The sequence below is a fragment of the Protobothrops mucrosquamatus genome, unplaced genomic scaffold (assembly GCF_001527695.2).
Source record: "Protobothrops mucrosquamatus isolate PMUCROS unplaced genomic scaffold, P.Mucros_1.0 scaffold2940, whole genome shotgun sequence".
In the NCBI taxonomy this organism is placed as follows: domain Eukaryota; kingdom Metazoa; phylum Chordata; class Lepidosauria; order Squamata; family Viperidae; genus Protobothrops; species Protobothrops mucrosquamatus.
In genome coordinates this window covers 154,082-180,630 of record NW_015388963.1, presented here as the reverse complement: position 1 = coordinate 180,630, position 26,549 = coordinate 154,082, and the positions used below count along the sequence as shown (strand labels likewise).

General features: G+C 42.9%; 1 protein-coding gene across 1 annotated transcript in view; it reads right to left on the bottom strand.

The window, feature by feature from the left end:
* Window positions 1-21,346, bottom strand: part of LOC107296712 (A-kinase anchor protein 1, mitochondrial-like) — a gene marked incomplete at its 3' end in the record, with an annotated part of 57,335 nt that extends 35,989 nt beyond the window's left edge. The window contains exon 1 of the mRNA XM_015826066.1: window positions 21,263-21,346. The remainder of the gene's footprint in view (window positions 1-21,262) is intronic.
* Window positions 21,347-26,549: the final 5,203 nt, after the last annotated feature.

The following is a 26,549-nucleotide window of genomic DNA, read 5'->3' as shown; positions in this document are numbered from 1 at the left end:
GCCTTAAACCATTTCAGACAAGTGGTTGTCCAGACTCTTCTTAAAAACCACCAGTGATGAAGCACCCACAATTCCTGGAGGCAAGCCATTCCACTGGTTAATTGTCCTCTCTGTTAGGAAGTTTTTTCCTTAATTCCAGGTTGCTTCTCTCTTTGATTAGTATAGCAGATCAATGATGGGGCAGAAGTAAGTTTTTTTTACTCTGTTGTAACTTCAAAAAGTCATTAAATGACCAGTCGTAAATTAAGGACTACCTGCATTAGCTTGTAATATGCTTACAAACACAGAACACTGTCAGGTGGCAGCACTAGCCATTCTCAACCAATCTCAAAAGCTAGCTACCACGTAGATGGGAGACCACTAGAAAAATCTCAAAAAAGCAAGTTAAACTGGGCAATAAAATAAAACCATCTATGGAAATGACCATGGAAAGTCACATCCATATGGTTTCCAAAGAAACCATAGGAATGTCTCTTTGAAGCCATCAGGAGCTGAGTTTGACTTGAAAGAAGATGGACTTCACTTACTAAAAGCAGAAATCCTGGTTGCTAATAAATAGGGATTGTTGAGTATGCCAAAGCAAGCTTACTTTTCAGAGCTGGAACTTTCTATCTTCATCTGAAATGACTACAGGCAGTCCTTGACTTACAGCCATTAGTTTAATGCTGACATGTCAAACACAAGGCCCGGGGGCCGGATGCGGCCCGTGAAGTGGTTTCATGTGGCCCGCGAAGCCATCCTGGAAATAGTGAGGGAACGGCCCCCGCTGCCTTGGCCTTGGCCCAGGCCGGCCGGGAGCCAATGTACAATTTTGTGGTGGCCATCTATGCTGAAAGGCATTCAGTCTTAGCTCCACAAGGCCGTCTGGAAACAATGAGGAACCAGCCCCTGCCGCGTCAGCCCCAGCCCCTGGGTGCATGCTGGGGAGGTGTCACCCTTTGTGAGGAATGAAGAAATGGACCATGCCTTGGCGCTTGCCCCACTCCCACCCCCTTCTGCCAGAGATCCTCAGATCTGTCCCACTCCTGCCCAGGCCCCCACAGGCACCCTTGATGCGAACGATGTAGAGCTGGCCATGCCCACCCAGTAGGCTGCACCCACTCCATCCACGCCCACCCAGTAGGCCACACCCACCCTGGCCACACCCACCCGGCACCCCGAGGGCAACCGCAATGCTGATGCGGCCCTCAATGAAATTGAGTTTGACACCCCTGGTTTAATGAATACTTGAAGTTACAACAGCACTGAAAAAAAATGACTTACAACTGGTCCTTGCACTTACGATCATCATAACATCCTCATGAACATGTGGTCAATATTTGGGTGCTTGGCAACCAGGATGTACTTATGACCGTTGCAGCATCTCGAGGTCATGTGATCTCCATTTTCAACCTTCCCAGATGGTGGCTTCCCACAAGCAAAGTCAATGGGGGGGGGGGGGAGAGAAGCTGGATTCATTTAACGACCACATGATTCATTTAACTGGGATGATTCACTTCACATCTGTGGCCAAAAAGGTCGTAGAACTGATCTCGATTCACTTGACAACCACCTTGCTTAACAACAGAGGTTCGAGTCCCAATTGGGATCATAAATCGAGGACTACCTGAATGGACAGCTTCAGTAAGCAGAATAAAGAACATCTCCATCCTTAAAAAGTTGAGAAAAGGAACAGCCAGGAGGCAGATCTGTCTTAAGTCTGGATAAGACACAGGGTCCTGTTTACTGTAACTAGCTCACAGACATGCGTATATATTCTCAAGCAAGTTATAGCACTGCACTTTGGCAGCACTTTTTGGAATGCTGATGCAATGGCAGGTAATCTAGCGATTAAATGAATCTCTGTTTGGCAATCTCAGCCCAGGAAAGCCAGAGGCCTTTGTTGGCCTCTCCTCTTCTGGGGAAAATCAAGTTGCAGCTGAATTGTTTAACTCTTCCTCCAAAGCTCTTGCCAGTTAAACCAAACCCAGAAGCTTGAGGGATTCCCTTAAGAAGCACCCTTGCTATTTCGCTTTTATTTCAAAAATGGGATTTAAAAATTCACCCTGATTTGAGGTTTTTTGTTTTTTTTTGCGGAACTTACACAAATAGGTACAAGGTAGTCCTCGAATTACAACTATTCATTTAGTGACTGTTTGAAGTTAAAACAGCCCTGAAAAAAGTGATTCACGACCATTTTTAACACTTATAACCACTGCAGCATCCCTCTGATCACATGATCAAAATTCAGACACTTGGCAACCAATTCATATTTATGATGGTTGCTGTGTGACGGGGTCATGTGATCCCCTTTTTGCAACCTTTTGTCAAGCGAAGTCAATGGGGAAGCCAGATTCACTTTACAACTGTGTTACTAACTTAGCAACTACAGTGATTTACTTAACAACTTTGGCAAGAAAGACTGTAAAACTGTCACTTAACAACTGTCTCGCTTAGCAACGTGCAATTTTAAGCTCAGTTGTGGTCGTAAGTTGAGGACCACCAATAATTGCATGCCACTAGGAAAAAGCAAACTCTGTAGGAACTTAATCCATGCATAATCTGGCTAGAACGAGGGATAGTTCTAGCGAAGTGAAATTACATTTGTGCACTAGCGAATGCCAAGCATGGTGCAGTATAAATGAATTAATTTACTTCTTCCCTTGAGTAGAGAATTGCTTGCTAAGTGTTTTTTTTTTCCTTACATTTTTCATATCATGACAACAAACTCTCCAAATTTCTCGCTGATGCCAAGTTCAGCACACACCCATTGAAAGCTGGACCAGCAAGTTTGTGGGGTACCAAGAAAGAACTACATGGGATCCCCAATTAAAAAACACTCCAACTCTCACCCAAACATAGCAACAGAATTGCACAATACAACAGAATTAGAAAGATGCAATAAGGCTAGGGCAGCCAGCCTAGTGAGGAAGCACACGGGACAGGAACTGGCCGCTTTAAATCCTAAATCAAGGAGGGGGCAAGGAATCTTTTTCCAGGCTAAAAATAGATAAAAGGCACAGGAGCTGCCTTATAAGCCCACACAGAAGGCCGGTGATTTTGGAAGAGAGAAGTCAACTTGGTAGCCTACTCAGAATAAAAAAAACAGGGTACTTTGATTTAAGTCTAAAAAGAAATCCAGCTTAATTAAAGTTCGGCTTGAGGCCTGGAGTTGGATTCTCACCCTCCTATAACGCAGCTCAATTTAAAATCTGAAATTCAATTGTCTTATCTTTGATCCTGTAAGAAACATTAGTAAATTCAGCTGGTCAGAAACAGATTTTCCCAATCTATCTCTCGTAAGTCAAGGACTACCTGTATAAAATTCTAGGAGCTGGTGATAATTTCTACAAATAAATCCACCAAACCGGAAGTGGCTCCATATGCAGTGAACACGATGTTCCACGAAAAACTGGGTATGCTTCATGAGTGAACCATTCCAAGAAAACTTCAAACCAGGAGAGATAAAGTAATCCTCAACTTACAATAGTTCATTTAGTGACTGTTAGAACGGCACTGAAAAAAGTGACTTAGGACCATTTTTCACACTTACCAGCGTTGCAACAGCCTCATGGTCACATGATCAAAATTTAGACGCTTGGCAACTGACTCATATTTATGACGGTTGCAGCGTTCTGGGGTCACATGACCACATTCTGTGACCTTCTGACAAGCAATGGGAAAGCCTGATTTACTTAACCGTGTTACTAACTTAACTGCAGTGATTCACTTAACAACAGTGGCAAGGAAGGTCGTAAAATGGGGCAAAACTCACACAACAAATATCTCATTCAGCCAATAGAAACGTTGGGCTCAATTGTGGTCGTAAGTCAAGGACTCCCTGTACTCGGTACTACAAGTCACCAAGTTAAAACACTGGAAGGTTTAGGGTGGTCAGGAAAAAAATGGAGCATTCCGCAATTCTCCAAAACTGTGGTTCCCTAATTGCCATATTTGTCCCTTCCCCCCAAAAAGGACAATGTAGGATAGGGGTGAGGAACCATGGTCCTTTTATGACTTGTGGACTTCAACTCCCAGAATTCCTGAGTCAGCCAGTTGAAGTCCACAAGTCATAAAAGGGCCATGGTTCCTCACCCAGATACAAGATAATGGTGCACCACTTTTACCTTCTTCCAACCATCTCCAGCCTTAGCATTTCAACAGTGAGTAAATCTTAGATACTTTCAACTACAGCTAGTTTTAGCCAACCAGTTTCATTGATCATTAACAGTTCTAAGTATTCTACAAATATATTTACTCAGGCTCTCAGCCAAGCAAGTTTGCAAATGCAACCTTTGAGTAGTGTTTTGAATAGAAAACCCTCATTTGACAAAGCGGGATGTGAATCTCAGGCTGCAGTTTAAAAATAAATAAATAAAAAGCTTACCCAACGACTCAATTGTACCTCAAATGCACTTTGCCCTGAAATATATAAACAGAACTCCAGGCAATGAACAAATATGGCAGAGGAGAGGAGGCAGGAAGCAAGAAAGCTAATAAATCAGCATGTCTTTTGGTTGCCATCAAATAGAGTTTAGGACGTGTAGCAGGAGAGAAATGCAAAAAATTAAAAGCAAGTTAATTTAAACCCAAGGGAAAATTCCCTTTCCACTCCCATTCCCTTCTCACTGGAAATAAAGATATTCCAAGGTGGTCTACACCACCTTGATTTTTGATGTGCTGAGTTGCCACACCCCTGATCCACAGCCAGGACAACCCATCACCACAAAGCAACAGAATTAAAGTCCCACAGGGCAGTCTCTATGGCAGTATTTCCCAGCCTTCACAACTTTAAGGCGGGTGGACTTCAACTCCCAGAATTCCATATATCTGGCTGGGGAATTGTCAGGTACGAAGAATCAGGACCATACTTTAAGTAAAAGTCAGAAGATTTATTGCTCAAGCCTATATACAAAAATCTAGTCAACTAAAGTTCAATACTAAATTGGCTCCAGATAAGGGTCAACGGAATTCAAGAGGGATTGGATTTAGATCATTTGTGGGAACATAATAATTCTAGGCTGATGACTTATTTAACTCCGCCCTTCCAGCTCCGTCTACTTTCTCCTGTAGGAATTCTGGGAACTGAAATCCATACACCTGGCTGGGGAATTCTGGGAGCTGAAGTCCACCTGCCTTAGAGCTACCAAGATTGGGAAACACTGCACTATGGGAAATACATGCTAGGTTCAATCAACAGACTAAGCCAGACACTCACTGTTGTGTGAACCCAATCATGCTGTTAATCTCTGGATTATGGCTGTGCATGTGACGCACACAGAATGGTCTTCTCTGCCAAGTGCCTCTTGGGAGATATGTTTCTCTCATCCAGGGAGAAACCAATTCAATCTATTAAATGCACAAACACGTAATTGGGTTACTACAATGACACCCATTAAAGCGAGTAACATCAGCTCTACCTATACGTTCAAACTGAGTGTGTATAGACAAATTGCATTTAGTACTGGTGGACTGAACCACATAATTTTACGTGGTCAGAGTTTCCTTTCTAATTTAAAAACTGAACTGTAAAACTTTATATAAATGCAATATAATAATGCTACTCTGATAGCAAAGAATTGTGGTGGGTTTTTTCTTTTTTGTAATCCCCCCCCCAAAGATGAAATACAAAATACAGGGCGGGGAGGGGGGAAACAGAAGCTCCTGCCTTCCCCCCCTCCCCAAAAAGTGAAAAATCCACCATTACGTGATGGATATTTTTCATGTTTTCTATTTCTCCCCCCCCCTTCTCTACAAGTTTGCATCGTTCAGTTTAATTTTTATTACATTTTTATTACATTTATTACATATAATAACATTTTAAGTGCAATGAAATGTATTGGAAATACAGAAGAGGTAAGGAAGACCAACTTCTCTGTCCAAATACCCCTTTATTATCACATTATAATACAGGTAGTCCTCGAGTTACGAATGGAATGGAGCCTGTCCATTCCATTCGTAACTCGAGGATTCGTAGGAGTGAATCTCGAACCTTGCTCAAAATCACTCCCTGCTTTCTCCCACACACTCGTTAATTGAGTGCGCGGTTCGTTAAGGGCACATGAGTTATCTCAGGGTGGGGAAGGCAATGGGGGAAGCCTAGTGATGGAACAGGCCCCTAAGGCCTCCCTGACCCACCAAGATACCTCATGCTTCCCCCTGCCTTCCTGCTGCGCCGGACTCACTTACCTTGCAAAGATCTGTCTTCTCTCTGCCGCGGTTTCTTTGCCTTTGAGGGAGAGGAGAGTCGATGGAAGCTCCCGAGTGCCGTAAAATCGCGCGAGTTCAGGCACCCGTCCTTTTGCAGACAAAGCTTCCAGTCTCCGTCAGGTCTCCGTCTGGGCGAAAAGTGAGCACCTATGGGACGCTTGGAAATGGAGCGAATCGCTCCGTTTCCAAGTGCCTCATAGGCGCTCAAACACTTTTTGCCCAGACGGACACTGGAAGCTTCGTCTGCATGCAAATGGGGCGCTTGGAAACAGAGCGACTCGCTCCATTTCCAAGCGTCCCATAGGCACTCAAACACTTTTCGCCCGGAGAGAGACCTGACGGAGACTGGAAGCTTCGTTTGTGTGCAAATGGGGCGCTTGGAACAGAGCAATCCGGGCGAAAAGTGTTCCGGCGGTGGCGAAAAGGAGTTGGGGGGGGGAAAGCAGGAGACAGGCAACGCAAACACTTTTTGCGCCGAGAATGAAAGTTTCTGGGCTCCGTGATCTCGCACGAGTTCAGGCACCCATTCTCTGCAAAAGAGGATGGGTGCCTGAACTCGCGCGATATTATAGCACCTAGGAACTTCCATCTACTCTCCTCTCCCTCAAGAGTAAAGAATCCGCAGCAGAGAGGAGATAGATCTTTTGGAAGGAAAGTGAGCCTGGCATGGCAGGATGGGAGGGGGAGCAGGGGGGGTAAATAGGGTGAATGTTGCAGAGCCGTTGCAGTCCTTCGTAAAGGCGAACGACTGCCATGGTGCTGCAATATTCGTAATTTCGGGACTTGCTCGTAAACACTAGGAGGCGCTTATCGCATAACTTTGAACAGGCGCTAAGTGAACACTCGTAACTCGGGGATTACCTGTATCATCTATCTACGTATTGTCCCAAATGCCCATATTTTTAAAAGGCAGATTCTCCTTCAGGTTGAACTCAACATCTGGTCTTTTGGGCAGCCTCAACTAAATCTGGAGATTCCCCCCCCCCCCCCAGTTTTTCACTCTAGTCTAGAACTGGGATTTCATAGTGGTCTCCTGTTCAATATCAGGTTCAACTTGCTTATCTGCTGCTGCTTCCATGAGGGGTCAGTTGAGGGACCACGTTACTCCAATTGTGTTTACACGTCACTACAGATGCAGCAGGAGAGACATGCTTGTAACTCCCATCTATAGGTAATGTTCATTTAGTGACTGCCTCATTTAGCAACTGTTTACAGCGATAAAAAAGTACCTCTGTGATTCAATCCTTCCATTTACAATGCAAGGTTTGTAAAGCAAAGATAAGTATACATTGGTAGCATAGTTTTTAACCTTTGCTACCATTTATATATTTATTGGGGAGTTATTATATTGTTTTTTAACTGCTATTCGCTGCCTAAAGTCAACATTGAGATAGAAGCTACATGAACTGAAATAAATAGAGATACAGCTAAAGTTACCTATTAATGTCTAGCCGTATCCCCCAATCTCCATGTCTTGGCTCCGCTGAAAGCAACGATACAGCTAAGAAATGTACGCATGATTTATAAAGAATGGCCATCTACTTATGCCCACAGCAAGTAAGAAACCTAATAGGTAACTAAGCAAAAGCTGACAACTTGATAAAACCTCCTACATGCCACTTTTCTCTAAACCAGTGGTTCTCAACCTTTTTAATGCCGCGACCCCAACCGGTCGTAAGTCGAGGACTAAACCGGTTGTAAGTCGAGGATAAACCGGTCGTAAGTCGAGGACTACCCAACCGGTCGTAAGTCAAGGACGTTCCCTGCCCGGGAGCGCCACGCATGCGTGGTTCCGCCCCCTGTGCCGGCCGAGGCGTAGCTGGCAAGCGGCAGAGACGGAGCAGGCCGACCACCAGCTGGCCCAGCCCAAGGGAGGTAAGACACCCGCCGGAAAAGGGGAAAAAAAATGGCGGACAAAAAAAATGGCAGACAGCCTTGCTTGGCGACCCCCATGAAATGGTCGATCGACCCCAAATGGGGTCCCGACCCACAGGTTGAGAACCACTGCTCTAAACTGAGCTCACAGCAACCACAAATCAAAATAAATAAAGACCACATGAAATTCTGACCTGAAGTAAAAAAATGTCACTCAGAAATTTCTTTCTGAATAGCCTGATGCCCAGAAGAGTAGTATTTTCACTCAATGAATGAAAGAGCATGTCCTTAGGATGCAGAAGATCAGGAGCATAACTTCTATCTGCAGATAAGACTTTGGAAAAACAGTAACTTGAAATCTGGAAAAGTTATGCCAGTTGGCAACTAAGTTTGTAAAACATGCTTTGTTGAAATGCAGTTAGCTAGTTTGCAACTCAATGCAATCCAAATATATTAGTTCACTAGCTGTACCCGGCCACGCGTTGCTGTGGCTCAGTCTGGTTAAATGGAAAAGAAAGAAAAGAGAAAGCGCACGTTTGTAATATGTTTAATTTCACAATGCTTGTGGGTATACAATATTTTCTGTTGTTCCATTGTCTGTGCATCAATTCCAATGCAATGTCACACAAAATAATTAAATCAAAATGAAAATAAATCGAAATCTATGAAAATTCAATTTAACAATGCAATCGGAAACATTGAAATGGAATTGTAAAATTGGAAATTTGGAAATCGTAAATGGATCGTAAATCGGAAACATTGAAATGGAATCGTAAAATCGTAGCGTGTGTTGCTTTTACGTCCAACAGATGGCGCTGTTTTTCAAAAAAAGCATGTTTTTACCTGTCACAGGTGTGACATCTATATAATATAGGTATATAAAAACACGCGCGTATTCGAATGCAACGTTGTGTCAAAATTTCAAAGCAATCGGCGAAGAACTTTCGGAGATTTAAGATTTTGAACAAACGAACATTTACATTTTTATTTATATACCGTAGATAGATAGTATTTTACAGTACTTTTGACTTCCCTCTGCCATTACTAGGCATCATCCTAGGAAGAGATACAGCTGCTTTAAAGAGCTGGAGGGCAGCTCACATACCCCTGTGATTCACATACCTCTGTGCAACAAAGCACAGTCTTGGTAACTAATCCTAGCATTGCACAGCTTATAATTTGGCTAATCATGGCTTAGTGCTACCCATATTTGCACAACTCTCTGAGCCACGAACTAGCTAACCCCACTGAAGCTCAGGGTACTCTGCAAACTCAGTGAGGGGGATAGCTTATGATGCAATGTATTGCAAAAATGTAGGCAACTGGCTTGCCTCAATAAGCCATAGTTTATTTAAAGCATGGGGTGTGATGGCTCAGCAGTTAAGATGGTGGGCTTGTCAGCTGGAAAGTCGACAGCCCAGGTTTGATATATGAGCATTGCACAACGGAGTGAACTCCTGTTACTTGTCCCAGCTCCATGCAAACGCAAGTAGATAAATAGGTACCATCTTGTGGGAAGGTAACAGTCTTCCGTACATCTTGGCACATAGCCATGCTGGCTACAGGACCATGGAAAATGTCTTCAGACAATGCTGGCTCCCTTGGCGAAGAAACGGAGATAAGCACCGCCCCCTTAGAGTCGGACACAACTGGACAGGGAAGCTTTTACTTTTACTTTTATTTAAAGCATGGGCAGATCTGTTGGACATGAACCACAATAATATTTTTAGACAACCCAAGGAGCTGGCCCAGATTTAATAGGATGTAGTTTGCATGCCAGCATCACTATAGGAAGTCCTCAGCTTACAACCATGATGGAGTCTGCCCGTTATGGTTTTAAGTCATAATAGCCATAAAGTACAACTGATCCAATTTTATGACTTTTTTTAACAGCAGTCATTAAACAAATCACTATGATTAAGTGAATCCACAGTCATTAAGGAACTCATTGTTTGCCATTGGGCATTTTTGCAGAAAACCGGATGTAAACACCAGTGTTCGTTAAGCATATTATAAGTTGTAGTCATGTGACTGTAGGATGCTGCAAAGTGTTGTAAATCAGGGATGGTCGCCAAGTGCCTAAAATGTAGTTATGTGACTGCGTGTGCGTGTGTGCGTGTGAACAACCAGCCATTGGAACTTAGGAACCACATCATAAATACATTTGGGGAGGGGGGGTCAGTCACTAAACAACCGATTGTAATTTGAGGACTACCCCTACATTTGCTTTCTCTAGGTAGTGCTAATAAATCACAATTCCTGCAACAAAATGCATTTCTGCCTTAGACATGGGAATCTGGGGGAAGGTGATTTTTCAAGACTTCCACATGACAGAACATGCTAGTGCTGGAAAATATCCTTAGGCTACCTCCACATGATGTTTGGAAGAGTTTAGTGGTGAAAGAAAACCAGGCCGCCAAAGAACAGGGTGGCTGGAAACCATCAAAGTTGGTGTTTTTTTCAGGAGGCAACTGGACTTTGTTTTTCTTTAAAGACATTTAGCTTCTCATCCAAGAAACTTCATCGGCTCTGCCTGGAAGAAGCTTCTTAGATGAGAAGCGAAACATCTTCAAAGAAAAACAAGAAAGTCCAGTTGCCTCCTGAAAAAGCACCTTTGGGGCAACCATGACCTGGATGGCTGAGAATCTCCAGAGACATCAAAGCTGATACCAGCCACAGCATAGAACAACTCAAAGAAGTAGTGCAGACGTGGAGAGACCTGGCCCACAGAATTGCCAAGAATCCAACGCGAATGAATGGATATCAACTTCTGTTGATTAACTTTTTGGTGCTTAGGAATTCTGATTATTTGCACACTTGACTTTCTATCTAGTGTTTTCAGTTTGATTTCTGAATGATTTTAAACTCTCCCAAAAGAAAACCGCCGTCTAATTTGAAGGACATTTTTTCTTAAAAAAAAGAGTGTTTTTATATAAATCATATTCCTGTATGCATTTATGAAGCTTTAATAGTTTCTTGTGTTCACCCCAAAACATCAAGTACAAGGAGCTTGCAAAATTGGGAGATTTCTAAATTCTTTGTCCTAGCCTGAAACTGTTTCTGAATTGAACCGGCTGGTTAAAGATGAGAAGGACATCGGAATGAGCAGTTTTTAAAATGGTGCTTTTTCCAATATTTGATTCCAGTCCACATAATTGTTCCTACTGTGTTATTTCCTATTTCAATTCATTTCTGTTATGTACCAGTAGTCCTAGACCAGGGATAGGCAACTTCAGCTCTTTTATTTATTTATTTATTTATTTATTGGATTTTTACCCCGCCCTTCTCCTTACGGACTCAGGGCGGCTGACAGCCTGATAAAAACAAATACAGAAATACCCCAATTTAAAAGCATAATTAAAATGAAATATTTGATTTGGCCTGTGTCAATTTAAAATTGTTTTTAAAACCCCACTAAAAATCTCCCCCTAGGCCAGTCCTGCNAGGGAGATCCGGGATCACCCGGATCTCTGGGGGTAGTTCATTCCAGAGGGTGGGAGCTCCCACCGAGAAGGCCCTCCCCCTGGGAGTCGCCAGCCGGCACTGTCTGGCTGACGGCACCCTGAGGAGACCCACTCTGTGGGAGCGTACCGGCCGATGGGAGGCGCTCTGAGGCAGAAGGCGGTCTCGGAGATATCCAGGTTCGATGCCATGGAGCGCTTTGAAGATGATAACCAACACCTTGAAGCGCACCCGGAAAGCCACCGGCAGCCAGTGCAGCTCGCGCAGTAACGGCGTTACATGGGAGCGACGAGTCCCTCCCAACACCGCCCGCGCGGCCGCATTCTGGACTAGCTGGAGCCTCCGAGTGCTCCTCAAGGGAAGCCCCATGTAGAGAGCATTACAGTAGTCCAGGCGGGAGGTGACGAGAGCATGGGTGACTCGTGGACTTCAACTCCCAGAATTCCTGAGCCGGCATGGCTCAGCATGGAAACCTCTCCCTTTCTCCTCAGCATGGCTGGCTCAGGAATTCTGGGAGTTGAAGTCCCTGAGTCATAAAAGAGCCAAGGTTGCCTACCCCTGTCCTAGACTTGCTACCACAATTGGGATCAGAATTTATGTCATAAGTCATTACAAACGTAAATAGAGTTCACCATTTTTACGACAATTTTTATGGTGGGCATGAAGCAAATCACAGGCTTGTTAAGTGAATCACACAGTAATTAAGTGAATCCGTCTTCCCTAATGGGCGTTTCTGGTCAGAAATTGGCAAAAAATGTTGCAAATCACAATCACATAACTGCGGGGAGCCGCAAATAGTTTTAAATGCAAGGCAGCTGCCAAAGTGTCCCCATTGCAATCCCATGATCACAGGGTGGTGCTACAGTCATATGATGGAGTACAGGTCACTAAGTCGCTTTTTCTAAAACTGTTACAACTTGGAACCATCGTTAAAAGAATGGTTGTAAGCCAAGGATTACCTGTATTTGTTCTAAAGATTTTTTTAAAAAAGGTATGAGCCCTGGCAGATTTTAATCTGCTACTCGTTGCTGTCTGAAGACATTTCTGCAGTCATGTGGCCAGCATATGTCATAGAATACTGTTCCCTTCCCACGGAAGTGGTACCTATTTATCTACTCACATTTGCATGCTTTCGAACTCCTAGATTGGCAGGAGCTGAGGTGAGAACGGGAGCTCACCCCGTTGTAAGACGTTTGGGTCTCAAACCTGGGCTGCCAGCTTTCCAGGCAACAAAAGCCCAGTACCTTAACCACTGAGCTACCGCACCACCTAGTATTTATTTTAATCCAAATTATACGGTATATGTGGGAGTTGTACACCACTCCAAGGTCACTGGAGTGGCCTCTAAGCCCTGTGCAGAAATAAAACAAGGCAAGTTTGCTAAGCTGTCAGCACCCACAAAAAGCTGAGCCTTCAAACACCTAAAAACATCATCAACTTTTCTGGACAATAGTGATTTGCTTAACCTCATTCCTCTTTGTTATAATCCTAAACTTTACATCACCAATAAAGACACACAACTTCACCAGGCTGGAAATAAAAATAAATAAATAAATAAATAAATAAACTTTACATCACCAATAAAGACACACAACTTCACCAGGCTGGAAACCATAAAGCTCTGCCACGTTTTGTCACATCTACACCTAGTATTAGCTGGTTGGAGATAATGGGAACTGTAGTCCAATTCCCTCCCCTCAGAAGACACTAGGGGGAAGATGGATATTTATTAAGCTTCTACAAAGCCAAGCATAAGAAAGTGTTAACCTCAGCAGGTTATACATAGTCATTTACATGATGTCCCGTTTCAAAATTCAAGGCCGTTTACAATGAACATTTTTTATAAGTCGATAAACCAAATCGAATAAAAACGGCAGCTTGGCATTATCCATTAAGGACCAAATGTTTGCTGGAAGAGGATTCTCTTCAAAATTTTGAAGAGCTTCCCGCTGTTTGAAAAATCAGATAAGATCCAATCAGCCTGTGCTACTTGCAAATTAAAACTAAACAAGATCAACACATCATAGGTTTTACTGACAGTCAAAACTAGCTGAACTGAACATTTTGATTGTTAAAAAAACTTCATATAAATAATATTGCAAGCTAGTATGTGAGGGCACGTCAAGATTAAAGAGTTATGCCCCGTACTCAAATTAAACATGTATGTTTAATATAATGTTGAAGACAGTCAGTTTGGTTTAGTGGTTAAGGTATCAGGCTAGAAAGCTGATCCCGAGTTCTAGTCCTACCTTAGCCATGAAAGCCGGCTGGGTGACCTTGGACCAGTCAGTTTCTCTCAACCCAACTCACCTCACAGGGTTGTTGTTATGGGGAAAATAGGAGGAGGAAGTGTGTGGACCTGTTCACCATCTTGAGTTATTTGTAAAAAGACAGAATATAAATAAATTAAATAAATATAGAATTGCGATGACAAGGTGGATTATTTATATACTAAAATAATTTAAAGTTTGGAAACTATTGTTTTCTGAAATAGCTATAAGTAATTTTAGACATATCAGCTAGACATATTTTTATTTTTTTCTCAAAGTCAAATGTAAAACCAGAGATACTGCTTGCGTATTGAGCATGCCTAAAAATCTATGTACTGCATTTTTCTGGTTAATTCCTAGAAAGACTTGCTTGAAAAAAGTTTGTACATTGTATTTCTAGTTTCGAGCGCCTCTACTTATCTATTTTGCATAGCAGTGCATACATCCGGTTAAACTATGTCTTACAAAATTGTGTATTTCTAAAAATGAGAACATCCAGTAGAAAAATGTAGTGGAAAATATTCTGGAAGAGTTTTAGGGGGGGGGGAATTCACTTCCCTCCTTTCTTCACTAACTCACCAAAAAAACTGGCATTCAGCTTTAAGACACCCCCTCCCCCCGAAAATATAACTTTGGACCACACTATACAGATTTTATTTCTCTTTCCCTTCCAGTGCAAAAAAACAAGGCAGTTAGTTACATTGCCAAAAAAACCATGAGTAGTAAGTAACAGATAAACTGATTAAAGCATTTAGAACTTTTATATGCTTTCTTACATTAGGAAGCTGGCACAGGAAGGGGCTTAGCTTTATCTGTGGGGATCATAATAGATTAAAAACTAATGCAAACCAAATTTACATTTTCATACCATACCATGATGTCCTTAACTGCAGTTAACCGTAGAAATTAGGCCTGGTCAAGTTCATACAACATGGTAGACTCAAGTGGAACAAACCATATTATGGTATAACCACAAAATGCCTGTGCTGTGCAAACTTAGTCCACGTGGCTATTTTAAGATTCTGCATACTGTGGGAAGCCAAAAAATCTGGTTGTGTAAAACCGCAGTAATGTTAACAGTGGATAAGCATATTGTATAACCTTCAGTCTACCATACTGAGGGAAGCACGTTGCATAAAACCTAACTTTCGTATAATAGTACAATTGAGGAAGCATTAATCAGACAAACAAACAACATAATCACTCATATAGGATTCTGCATGGAAGGAGAACATGCACAAAATCGACTGATTCCTGCCCTAAATCTTAATCATGTTCTCAGCCCTTCCCACGGTAGCTAAAACTATAAATTACGTTGTGGCTTACTGCAATGTTTCTCAAGTTTGGCAACCTTAAGACATGTGGACTTCAACTCTCAAATTTCCTCAACAAGCATGGCTGGAGGAAGAATTCTGGGAATTGAAGTCCACACATCTTAAAGCTGCCAAGGTTGAAAAACACTGGCTCATTGTAATGTTTCAACCATCCTCTGGTCATGAGTGGGATTCAGATCTGAATAAAAAAGGGAATCTGCCTATCCAGAAGATCGAAAGAGGACAACTGAAGCCCTGTGTCCAACGAACTCCATTTGCAGTGACAAATATATTCAGGCCTTCTCTAAATGGCCTTAATCTCCTTTGGAACAATCTGGCCTGTACCAACAGACAGCCATTCTTCTGGATGACTACCACCATGTTCTATCTAGGGCAGGGGTCGGCAACCTTGGCTCTTTTATGACTCGTGGACTTCAACTCCCAGAATTCCTGAGCCAGCCATGCTGAGGGGAAAGGGAGAGATTTCCATGCTGAGCCATGCTGGCTCAGGAATTCTGGGAGTTGAAGTCCCCGAGTCATAAAAGAGCCAAGGTTGCCTACCCCTGATCTAGGGTATAGCATTTCGAGGATGTCACGTTTGGCCCTGCTCCAGTGGATGGCACTATTATTCATCAATGTTGTTATTGGGATTTTAATTCCTTTTACAACATACTGTACACTACAGGTAGTCCTCAGTTGTTAAGTGAATTTTGCTTCACTTTATAACTTTTCTTGTTACAGTTATTAAGTGACTCATTGCAGTTGTTAAGTTAATAACTTGGTTAAGTGAATCTGGCTTCCCCCTTGACTTTGCTTGTCAGAAGGTGGCAAAAAAAATGTGATCACATGACCTTGGGACACTGCAACGGTCATAAACACGAGCATCCGAATTTTGATCACGTGACCATGGGGATGCTGCAACAGTCACAAGTGTGAAAATTTTTATTTATTTCATTTGTCAAATTCATTGGCCGCTTAGCTTACCTCAGGGTAAAAATGCTCATACGTCACTTTTTTCAACGCTGTGTAACTTCAAATGGTCACTAAACAAATGGATGTAAAGTCGAGGACTACCTGCACTCTGAATTGGATGGAATGCAGCAGAAAGGATATGTTAATAACCAATAAAAACCAAGTTTTCTTAGCAGCAAATTAGGAGGCCAGGTCAGGAAATTCACCTCCTTTCTACAAGTCCCAGAATCCAGCATGTTGGCACACTAGGACATAACTTGATCCAGCCTCGAGATTACAAATGAGGGCAAGAGTCAGCCAAGAACCCAGGTGTACTGAATCATGTTTTACAAAATAAACTTTCCACCCATCTTGGCTGCAGAGAGGAGAGAGGCCTGCTCGCTCTCCTCTAAAGCACTCTGGTAATTTTTATTTACTGATAGCCTCTGCTCCAGGGGAAAAAGAACTGTTTGGTGTAGCAGATGGTTATCTTGGCTACTGGAAGTCCATTTTTGCAGAAGGGAGCCAAGGCTGCAGTCTGGACCAAGGGGAAGTCATGTGGTTCATTGGCCACGACTTTCCACAGATCTTTGCATTCAACAAAACACACCCCCTTGTCCAAGGTGAATCAAAGTCACTTTCTCCCTATCTCAGAAAGATAACTTGCAAATTAGTCATGTGAATGTGTTAGAGCAGTCCATACTTGGGTGTCTCTGCCAGCTTCTTGATCCCACTGGCAGACCTATTTACAAAATACCCAATACCCTAAACAAAGAACTACCCACTCAGACAAACAATTAAATAATACATAACAGACTTATCAAGGGATTATAAAAAAGAAAACAACACGTACCAACACTGACAGGGCAAGCCATTTGTATGTAAACAGGGAGCAAACCCCATTTCCTTCTAACACTGATGATGTTACCTAGTTGGGTAATGAAATGTCTGCAAGAAAACAACCAAGCTCAAAGAGCACCAAGGTCTTATAATGCAAAACTATAGGGAAATGTGGTTTTTCTCCCCAACCACTATCTGACGGCCCTATCCCAAGACCAAGCTCAACCCAGAAAAAAGCTTCAGCATTACAGTGTGTCTAATTCTGATTGGTCAGCTGCTCTGACATCACAGAAAGCTGAACAATCCTTACACCAGAGCGAGAATGAAGATTAAAACCCACGAAAATGTTTCTGTCCAGTTCGGGAAATAGTTTTGCTGCCTTTTGCTCCCAAACGTAAGGCAAGAGATAAATGTAATACATAAACAACAATAGTCACGATGTGAGACACAGATTTGCAACCACTTCTAACCAAAATTATTCCCAAATATATTTAATCGTCTAATACACCTGCATCAAAGGTTAAACCCACAACACAAATAAAATCTACATTAAAAAATTCAAAACTTTTTTTTCCTGAGAATGGACACTGAAACGTTGTAGTGCAGGCATGTCAAACTGCCAGCCCACGGGCCGGATGCGTCACACCGAAGCCACGCCCACCTCATTGCTGGCAAAGGGGGAAAAGTCGCGATATGTCGCACGACGTCACATGACGTCGCGAGTTTGACATGCCTGTTGTAGTGCAAGGATTTCCAAACTTGGCAAGTTTAAGACTTGTGACTGAGGGATTCTGGGAGTTGAAGTCCACAAGTTTTAAAAGTTGCCAAATTTGGAGTGTAGTGGATTAATTAATAACTCAGATTGGAGACCCATGTTCAAATCCTTAACTGGCTAAATAAGTCACTTTGGGTCTAACAATTAAGCCTGATATTTCTACAGAATATTTGTGAAGCTACAACGGGACAGTGACATAATGTTTTGACCCAGCTTGAAGGAAGAAAGCTTCAAAAATCTATACAACACAACCTATTGCAGTGGTGGCGAACCTATGGCACGGGTGCCAGAGGTGGCACTCAGAGCCCTCTCTGTGGGCACGCGCGCTGTCGCCCCAGCCCTAGGCCTTCAGCTGGGTTTTATAAAACCTTTTCGCTTTAGGCCTCCGCTGCAATGTGCAAAAAAAAAAAAAAGGTTCAATCAATGAGTCAATTTCAACTTCTTGTGGGGAAAAAAAAGATCTTGCAAAGTTGGAATTGATTGATTGAACTTTTTAGTCCCACCCAGTCTGCCATTACCACCGCAGCCACGCCCACCCAATGGGCCACACCCACCTTACCCCTGACGATGCATAAGTGGGTTTTGGGTTTTAGGCACTCGGTCTCTAAAAGGTTCGCCATCACGGACCTATTGCTTTGAAAATCCTGGAGCACTTTAAACAATACTGTGCTTTTAGAAACCAATAGCTAAAATGCATTTGAGAAACAACTATCCAAATCCTGAAACAACTGTGTCCTTCCTGGTTATCTGTCTTAAATGCATCCTCAGTCTGTAAAATTTAATAATTTTGTCCTCAGTCTGTAAAATGGAAAAAATTATAGCATAAAATGATAATAAGTCAAATATAGTATTCTGTTGTAACAATCAAAGTTTGCCTACTAACTTTATATGGGCTGACCTGAATTCTTCTCCCACAATCTGTAAAATGGGAATAGCAATCAGTTACATTAAATGTGTGCGGATAGATGGAGAATTAGAGAGCAGAAAAACTTTGAATATTCACTGTGTAAGAGCAATTGTCTTTCAGACAGTCTGTCTCTCGGATGTCTAGAATATGTCTAGTGGTTACAGCGTGGAGTTGACCCTGGCCAACTGAATTCTGAAATACAGATTCCTTTGGGCCAGTAACTATCTTTTTCAATCAAGTCAACTCAACAGGGTTGATGTGAAGCGTATACTATGGACATAATAGATGAAAAAATAAACATGTTGCATTGTTAAGCATACATGCTAAGTTTAGCACAGAAGCTTGGTTCACACATACTACTAAAACACAATGTGGTCTATTTTGGTTTAATACATGATATGAACCTAGCCACTGTGATTTGACACCTAACGTAATGCAGGAAACACGGCAGATGCCTCCACAAAACCTGGATTAGCAGAATATATAAACTTGGCAGGCGAATCAACACCCAGAATTTCCTTCTCTGATGGCATTATTCTCCATAAGGCCTGGGAAAACAAGTAATCACCATTGAGCTGTGCCTACTAGGAGGTGATTAAAATGTGCACACTGAACACACCTGGAGGTCTGGGGAGGCATACCAAAGCATTATTACTTAGCACAGTCCTTCAAACGTTGTCAGAAGTGTCTTAAAGGAACATTGCTCTTTTTGCACACTCGAGAGAGCTGGCACATGGGTTAAGACTTGGCTTAATCAAATCCACCAAATGCAACTGTTCTTCACTAAGAGTTCATTTAAAGGAGAGGGGGGGGAACCAGGGAGGGAGGTTACCAAAGCAGCAGAACTTGCTCAGCCAAACCAAACCGGGGCTTTCCTCTCCCCCCCCCACCCCCCATGCCTTCACTTCACCGCTGTGCCCTTGCAAGATGAAGCCGGCACATGGCAAAACGGACGGATGGGCTCTCCTTTTTCAATCCCAGGCTTCCTCTAGCAAAAGAGCACCCAGCAGGCGTGGAGGAGGGTGACCTCTACCCACCTCGGAGTCCTTACTCGCACGTTTCGGGAGCAAGAGCAAACTAGGCCTCGCTGGAGGACCCAGGATCCGCCTCTTTCTAGCCGCCGAAGGCCAGGCACCAGATCCTCTTGAAAGAGAAACCGACAAGGTGGTGTGTGACCTTGTTGCAAGGAAGTTTTAGCTTTCTCGCTGCAGAGGCGGCCTGTGGCTTTAAGATGGGGGGCAAAAGGCAATTTAACTGCAGTTGGGAGCTGGCAACATTAGTTGAAAAAGAACCTCAGGGAGGGGGGGGGGTTTGCAGGGACATCAATCCAAGCATACGCTCCCCCAAATTATACATTTCAGACATGAATAAGCAGCTTGCAAGCATCTGGGTACTTTTCAAATGCAATTCTAGCCCATACCTGATACATTGAAAGAACAAACCAGGGAGTGGCTTTTACTCCAGAGAAATTAGCACACCTCTCATGAACTCTTGCACTAGACCCGCTTCAAAACACAGCCATGCCCACGTGCCTTTCTTCCCAAGTGGAGACACTTTACATCCAGATCGTTTTCCAACTCTCATTTCTCAGGCGTGTACTATTTATCCCACATCAGGTTGAATCCCCCTGTAGATCAGTTTCTGTGCAGTCCTTGACAACTCCGCAATTCTGCACTACCTTGGCCTTTCTCTCTCCCACACACAACTACCCTGCAGGATAAGCCAATATTAAGTTTACAGTATGCCTTACATGGAAGAACCAAGAAAGGGGGGGGAGCCTTTTAAATACAAGCTGAACAGCAAATTATACTCTTTCCTTGATTGATAACACATGTTCTGAAGCCTCTAGAATATGCCACAGCCGCCCCGCACCAGATTTGTTACAACTCTCTGAATTTGCAACCCAGGTTGTTGTAGCCTTAACACATCTGGAAGATGGCCTGGTGAGAAGGACTACAGTCCTAAATCTGAATTTTAAGCAAGGAAATAGCGGCTGTCCCCCGCGCGTTTGAAGGTGTTTTTCAAACGTCCTAGAAAAGCAGGACATTTCAAACAAACCTCGACCTCCGTTCACAAGCCACCACTCCTTAACAGCCTTGACAGATTCAGCTTTTGGTTTGCGTCTCTTCCAGAGTTCTAGGTAGGCCTTAACAGCCTCCAATTCTCCCCACGGGCAAAGAGCTAGAAAAGGGGCAGCTGTCTAGGGAGAATCTTTAAAGTTGTACAGCACCCAGCACCCCACTTGGGGTGCAAATGCAGAGCACCAAATAGGCCGGCTCTGCAAAAAAAAAAAAGGGGGGGCAGGTATCACCCGCCGGAGAAAGTGCCAGGAAGAAACACGTTCGCAGGCAGACGCGTCGAAAACGCCATAAAAGTGCAAGCACAAGGCGCGTGGAAAGCAGAGGAATGAAGGACGGGTAAATGACAGAGTTGCGCGGGGGGGGGGTGTGAAAGGGAAGGACGGAACCGCCGCTACCCCGAGCCCCTCCGGAGCCTTAAGTCGTACCCTGAAAGGGTCCAGCAGCCCCGTCGCTGCTGGGGGAGCCCATTGGAGAACCCTCCCGTTAGGGCTCCGGGTGGGAGACAGCCGCTTTAAAGTCGGACCCAAGCCAGGGAGGTCAGATGCAAGCCGGAGGGGAGAGGGGGCCGGTCATCGGACACGGGAGAGCCGCGTTCTTACCTGCCAATTAGTGTACCGCAGAGCAATCATCGGAACGCTAGCCAAGTATGGCTTCGGGGAGGTGGGCTAGCGGAGAAGTTAGCAAACATATGCGCGGGAGGGAAGAGAGATTCCCCCTTTGGGAACAACAGACGGGGGTTTATACGATCCACCGGAAGCGCCAGCAACCATTGTCACCCTCACCTCCGCTGCCCACGCCGGTTTACTCTCCGGAAAGCCCCTCCCTCGCAAACTTGGCGCATGAGGACTGGCACCTTAAGCCTCCAGTCAAATCCGCTACTCACGATGCGTCCGGTGGAGCCGGCTCTCCAGCTGGTGCGGCCGCCTCTCCTCGCTGTCCCACCCCCGATGCTGGTGCCAAGCCCCCGTGCGCTACCTCCGTGCCCAGCCCGGCCACCCGCCGCGGGCTGCTCAATTTTCCCCCCACGTGCTGCCGGACCGGGCCTTTTGGAACGCTGAGACATTCGAGCGATATACACAACGCTCCACTCGCCCCGCCCACCGCTCGCCGAGCGTTCCCCTTGGCCCCGCCTTTCCTACCACGGTCTCGGCGGCAGCTCGCGCGAGAAGGCGAAGGAGGCCACGCCCCCCTGCCTCAGCCTGGCCGGGAGGGGGAGAGAAAGGGGAAAGGAGGGGAGGGAAGGGGAAAAAAAGGCCTAGATGACGCATGCGCAGTCAAGCAAATCCGGTTCTATTTGCAACGTAATCGTATACTGTAAAGCAGGGGTCCTCAACCTTGGCGACTTTAAGACTTGTGGACTTCAACTCCCAGAATTCCTCGGCTGAGGAATTCTGGGAGTTGAAGTCCACAAGTCTTATAGTCGCCAAGGTTGAGGACCCCTGCTGTCAAGGGAGGACTCGCGAACAGGGAGTTTTGTTTATAAACGGTCCAACCAGAGCAACTTTTTGCAAAATCTACTTGCAAAGAAATGGAGACCGTTACCACGATGGATTTGAATACTTTTAAAATGCGCTGGTTTATTTATTTATTGATTGATTGTGTAAATGTGGTAAGAAATTCAAAAGCACAATTGAGCTTCTTGGCTCTTAAAAGGATGCATTCACGTGTAACTTGATTGTAAGTTCCCATAAAAGAGTTCCTTTGATTCATTAAAAAAAAAAAAGACCCTAAAAATCTCGATTTAACTTCATCTCTCTTGAAGGCTGAAGCATCGTTCTGGCTAGCTTCGCGATGACTCGTCGCATTTTATTTTGCAAAGAGCATCCGCGTTTAGCATTCATTATAGAGTTTGTCTGAAAATCAATGGGAGAATCGTGGAGGCTAAAGATTTTGGGGGAGTCCCCGAACGTCTTCCTGCAAAGTTCAGGTTTAATTTGCTAACATTTGGAAGCCAAAAACCCGTGCAAGTCTAAAACAGAATAAAATTGTACAAAGTCAAAAACAGGCTAATGGCAGTTTTAAAGAAAAAGCACTTTCTTTCTCTCTACGGCTAAATCAACAAAGATGATTGGGGGACTGGAGGCTAAAACATATAAGGAACGGTTGCTGGAATTGGGTATGTCTAGTTTAACGAAGAGAAGGACGAGTGGGGACATGATAGCAGTCTTCCAATATCTCAGGGGCTGCCACAAAGAAGAGGGAGTCAAGCTATTCTCCAAAGCGCCTGAAGGCAGGACAAGGAGCAACGGAGGGAAACTAACCAAAGAGAGAAGCAACCTAGAACTAAGGAGAAACTTCCTGACAGTTAGAACAGTTAACCAGTGGAACAACCTGCCTCCAGAAGCGGTGAATGCTCCAACACTGGAAGTTTTTAAGAAGAAACTGGACAGCCATTTGTCCGAAATGGTATAGGGTTTCCTGCCTGAGCAGGGGGTTGGACTAGATGACCTCCAAGGTCCCTTCCAACTTTATTATTATTATTATTATTATTATTATTATTATTATTATTATTATTATTATTATTATTATTATTATTATTAAATTGCATCTTTTAATGTGGATCTTGTAAAACCTTTGAACAGGTCGCTCTTTCTTAGCCTGGTCTACCTTACAGGGTTCTTGGGTGGTGGAGCAGTAGCTCTCAGTAATTGGCCGTATAAGTGGGGCACAGGGTAAGCCCTTGAATTTTAAACAAGCCTGATCACCAATGATGAATATATGTGGTCTTTTTGGAAAAAGAGGTCCTTTCATGCTTCCATCTGAATAGGACCCTGCTTTGCCAGCATAATCGGTAGGACCTGAAATGAAAGACTGAGAAACAGATTGTAACCAAAGACAGGAATCCTGCCTGAATTTATCTAGGAATCTCATTTAATTCAGCATCAAAAATCCCACAGGTTCAGCTACTTTTAAGTCTGATTTATGCCCAGGTTATGAAAGCACCGAACTTGAAAACAGAAACTTGAAAATAAAAATGTATATTTTTAAAAGCCAACTCACAAACAGAATTACAAATTACACTTTGAGACTATACAGAGTAAATACAAATAGTCCTCCATTTATGACGATTCATTCAGCAAACATTTGAAGTTGTAGAGGTGCTGAACAAATGGTACAGTCCCCAAAGTTATGGCTGCTGCAGTGCCCCGGCAGTCATATGATTAAAATTAGGGTGCTTAACAGTCTGCTACATTTATAACTGCAGAGGTGCTTCAATACCACCCACCTCTCCCCATCTCTGCCCTTTTGTCTGCCCTGCACAATGGCACTCCTAGGTGGTGGTGGGTTGAAATGGAAGCCTAGGGTCTTCAGGCTCATCCAGCCACCACCAACCAGGGGCTTCTACTTCAGACCCACCACGACTGAGTGCTGCCTCAAGCCCCATACTCCGGCCAGCTCCTACAACACAAAGTCACAACCACTCGGTGCCTGGCAGGCCTTGCTGCTCCTAGCTGACCTTTGGGGTCTTCCATTGCTTTTTTTTTCTATTCAAACTTTTATTGGTTTAGGGTCTTCCATTGCTAATGTGCCAAGTTCATCTTGACCCTGTAAGTCTATAAAGTCCTAAATCTATATGGTAAACTTGATATCTGCCTCTAATCTTGCTGATAAGATTTACACATAGTCCATGTTTAGCGACTGCCTCATTTTGCAAATATTGACAATTATGATGGTGATGGAAAAATAACTTTGCACCCACACCTCACATACATGCCTTAACCATTCTGTAAAGCAAAAGAAAGCTGAATTCTGAAGAGAACTTAAAATCTAGACAAGAGATGGAAAATCAGGGCATCGATTTAACATGGTGGTCACATTTACAAATGCAAAAGATGGATTTTACAAAGAGCAGATTATGTTTGACCAGACATTACTAACTTCTGATGAAAGTTAATTTAAAAAATGTACAATTTCTTATTAAATCTGAAAATGGAAGATGAACAGGTAAAAGAAACAATGATAGTATGGGCAAAGAATTTTGGATATAAAATAGACTTAGAGAAGTGGCAAAGTTTGTGGGAAAGAAACTATAAATTGACAATGTCAGCCTCCTATAAAGAAAACCTATACAAAATGTTTTATAGTTGGCACTTGCCACCAACAAGATTAGCAAAAATGTTTAAAAATATGTCAGAGAAATGTTGGAAATGTAAGCATAAACCAGGTACTTATTATCATATGTGGTGGACATGTGTTAAAGCAAGGAGATATTGGCAAAAATTCACACTTGGTTAGAAAAAATGTTAGAGAAACACATGACTATAAACCTGATTTTTTTTTATTAGGTATAATGCCAAAAAAACCTGATAAGCAAAGTACATATTTGATTTTACATGTGATAACAGCAGCAAGAGTTATATTTGCACAATACTGAAGAATGAAGAAACGCCACCAGAAGAAGAAATAATTAAAAAAAATACTACACTGTGCAGAAATGGACAGACTTATTTTAAAGTAGAAAGAAAAAGAAGAAACAGAATATTTTCAAACTTCGGACTTATTTTATCAATGGTTAGAGAAAAGATTTAGGGACTAGGAATTTAATTTGTATTAGTGAACAAGATACTCAGACAACACGTTTTGTTGAATGATTACTATTGAATTCTGTTAAAAAATAATCAATAAAATTTTATAAAATAAAAAAAGAAAGCTGAAGTAAACATAGTCACAACTTCACTTAGTGAGCACTTCGTTCAACAACCAAGTTGCCAGTCCCAATTGTGGCCACTAAAGACGACTACTTGGACATAATTTCTTTCCAAGATTTCATGAGGTTGGGAGGAATAACAAAGTAAGGAAAACTAGCTGAACTGGGATTCTCAAATTCTTTCCAGACCAAATACAATTAGTCCTCGACTTACAACCACAATTGAGCCCAAGATTTCTCTTACTAAGCAAGACAATTGTTAAGTGAATTTTGCCCCATTTTACGACCTTTCTTGCCACAATTGTTAAGTGACTCACTGCAGTTGTTAAGTTAGTAACACTGTGTTAAGTGAATGGCCTCCCTATTGAGTTTGCTTCTCAAAAGGTCACAAAAGGTGATCACAGGACACTGCAACCGTCATAAATAAGATTCAGTTGCAAGCATCTGAATTTTGATCATATGACCATGGGGGTTGCTGCAACAGTTATACATCTAAAAAATGGTCATAAATCACTTTTTTTTAGTGCTGTTGTAACTTCGAAGAGTCAGTAACCAAGCTGTTGTAAATTGAGGACTCCCTGTAGTAGAAATTTGAAGTTCGGATCTCTTTTGTTCAAGATAAGTATTTCATTTTCCCTCTTAGTTAAATATGTCTTAGTTAAATATGTAATGGCTGCTTTGTTTCTTACTTTGCTTAATTATCTATGCCTAAAATATTATGTACTGTGTGTCTTATTTTACTGCTTTTTCTTTCATGTACTGCAGCTTTAAGCCAGTGTTCCTCAATCTTAACAACTTTTAAAATATGTGGACTTCAACTCCCAGAATTCCTCAGCATAGAAGAGAATTCTGGGAGTTGAAGGCCACACATCTTACAGTTATTGAGGTTGAGAAACACTGGCATAGAGCTATACAAAAGAAAAGGCTGTAAAATTTTAACTTGTGAAGTTTGTGAAAGCAAGTTTGTGCTCTATGCCCTATTTTATAATATTGACTCTCCCTCAGAAAGGGCCTCTGGATGATGTACAATGTAATCAATATATAAACAACTTATAAAATTAGCATTAAAATATTAAAATTAATTGAGGATTTTTAAATTGTAAAATATAGCATTATAAAATTTCAAAAAGATTTAAAAAATCCAAGATGGCCATTTACTAATAGTTAATGCAGGTGGGGGGGTAGTTCTTATAGGTCCAGCCAGCCCCACCATTGTATGGTCCTCTGTGCCCCCCCCC